The sequence below is a fragment of the Balaenoptera ricei genome, chromosome 2 (genome assembly GCF_028023285.1).
Source record: "Balaenoptera ricei isolate mBalRic1 chromosome 2, mBalRic1.hap2, whole genome shotgun sequence".
In the NCBI taxonomy this organism is placed as follows: Eukaryota; Metazoa; Chordata; class Mammalia; order Artiodactyla; family Balaenopteridae; genus Balaenoptera; species Balaenoptera ricei.
In genome coordinates, this window is record NC_082640.1 from 22,048,694 (window position 1) to 22,050,930 (window position 2,237).

The 2,237-nt window shown below is 52.3% G+C and overlaps 1 pseudogene; it reads right to left on the bottom strand.

Annotated features, from left to right (window-relative positions):
- Positions 1–669: 669 nt before the first annotated feature.
- LOC132360276 (histone deacetylase complex subunit SAP25-like) lies at positions 670–1,565 on the bottom strand (annotated as a pseudogene).
- Positions 1,566–2,237: the final 672 nt, after the last annotated feature.

Here is a 2,237-nt window from a genome sequence, read left to right on the forward strand (position 1 = left end):
GGATATAGGAGATTGCTACCAGAAGCAGAGAAGCAGTCTTAAACATCCCTTGTCAAATGTGAATGGAGAATAACTCCAGAGATAATTAGAAATGCCAAGGATGAAAATTAATGTCTTCTTTCCAGTAAAATGCACTGTTTATATGCACTGTTTATAATCTATTGAAACCTTATATGGGCCATACATAGAAAGAACCTGATGGATTAAGACAAAGGGCACAGCCAGAAAGCTCAGAGCCTCAGGGAACACTGTAAGAAAGTCTCTGATAATCTCAGAGGATGGTCACAAGGGCACAAGTTGCATTGGCCTAAACACCCTTTTTCCAGTGATGTTGTTCTTAAAATAACAGCATATTTTTAATGAATACATTATAATCAGGATATAAGAAACTGATTTATATGCTAGATTGCGCTTTCTCTGATATTCACATTAGTCAAAGAATTTAGATCGAGCCTCTTCAGAGCTGATGTCCTATTGTTTGGTGGCAAAGCTCGGAAGTTTAGGCCAAGTGTCCAAAAAAAAATTGCTTTTGAAACCCAACATACTGAGATGGGTAACTTCTGGGTAGAGAACACTAGCATTTACTTCATTACTTTACAAACCAACACTGTTTTATTGTCAACAGAACCTGCCTGGCGAAGTAGGGGGCCCACTCTGCCCCGGGAGGGGCTATGGACCTTGGTTGCCTGGGGCCCATGGGAGAGATGGGTCCATGCAGTGAGAACAGCTCTGGCCACCACTGGTACCTGGGTGGTCAGAGGCAGCATCTGGAGGGTCAGCAGGTGGCATGGGAGCCCCTGGGGAGCTGGGTCTTGGCTCCCCCTGGCTCATATGCAGGAGGCCAGTGAGGGCAATCAGCTCAGGCCCTCTGAGCCAGGCGGTGAAGCAGCCAGAGGATGGAGTGGGGAGGACCCAGGGGGACATAATTGGGGCTGGGAGCAGCAGCTTCAGAGAGCCCATCGCCTGCTGAGGGCCCTGAGACAGGTACAGGGGAACACGCTGCCCACAGGGCAGCGGAGGGTCAGAAAGAAAGACATCTTCATAGCACATCACAGGGAACCCTGCATCCCTGGGCACCTGCTCCCCACTCTGATGTCCTGCTAGACGGGCCTGAGGCCTCTGCCTCACGCTGCTGCCTCGTACAGAGGCCAGAATGAGGGATGGCACAAGGTCTGGTCTGAGAAGGAGGTGCCTGACCCACAGCTGGGCCCCTGCACCCGACGAGGTCCTGCTTGAGCCTCATAGTTGGAGTCCCAGGGCGGTAGCAGGGTCATCCTTGACGGGGCCACCTCCCAGGTCATCTGGGGGTAGGGGGGAACTGGGGTTCCCAGGGACTGCTCGGCAGCGAGGCCTGGGGGCGACCGAGGCAGCAGCTGCTCTTTCTGGATCCAGGAAGGCCTTTGGTACCAGGGCTGAGGGCTGTCCGGTGGGGATTTTCTTGGCTCCCCCAGGGCTTCCTCTCCAGAGTCCCTGGCCTGGCCGGGGTCGCTGACCGCCGAGGGGCCTTGTTCCTCGGGTGCCTGCTCTTCACCTGGGCCACACTGCCGGGGGGCCCAGGGCAACATGCGGTGTCCGGGGGGAGAGCTAGGCAGGGCCGCACACTGCCCGCCTCGCCCGCCTGGCCCCTCCCGGCTTCCACTTGAGCCCCGCCTCCCTCAGTGGCCCGTGCTGCCCTGCACGTCCCTGCAAGCCCAGGTTGCGGCCCACCTTGCAGGGTACCTCATTACTTTAATTATCCCCAAAACCTATAATGTCCACAATGGGGACTTTTTTTTAAAGGCACAGCCCCAAATGTTGCTGGAAATAATATGCCTATTAAACAGAAGACTTTGGAAAGCAAGGGACTGTTTCAAAAGACTGTTATGATGGGAATTCTGCCATTGGTACCGTGGACTATGCTAACTACTTTTTATTGCATTGGGGAAATGGTAGCATGAAAATGAACACCTCCAGGCAGAGTTAAGAGAATCGGGGGAAGGGAATTCTATGATTATCATAAATTAATCTCTTTTAGCTCCAAGTTATGATTCAAGTTGATTTCTCATCCTTATCAAATTTCTTATGTGCATATTAGGGGGCTGATAGGAAAAGGATGGAGCCCTGAGAACTGGAATGAAGGCAATTCAGATGAATCTGTGTATCTTGACCTTACAAATCCCTTTAAGCCTTCCTCACCAGCAGATCCTGCTCCTCCTCCCCCTTCTGAGGAAGGAGCTTCTCCCAGCATGAGGACAGCG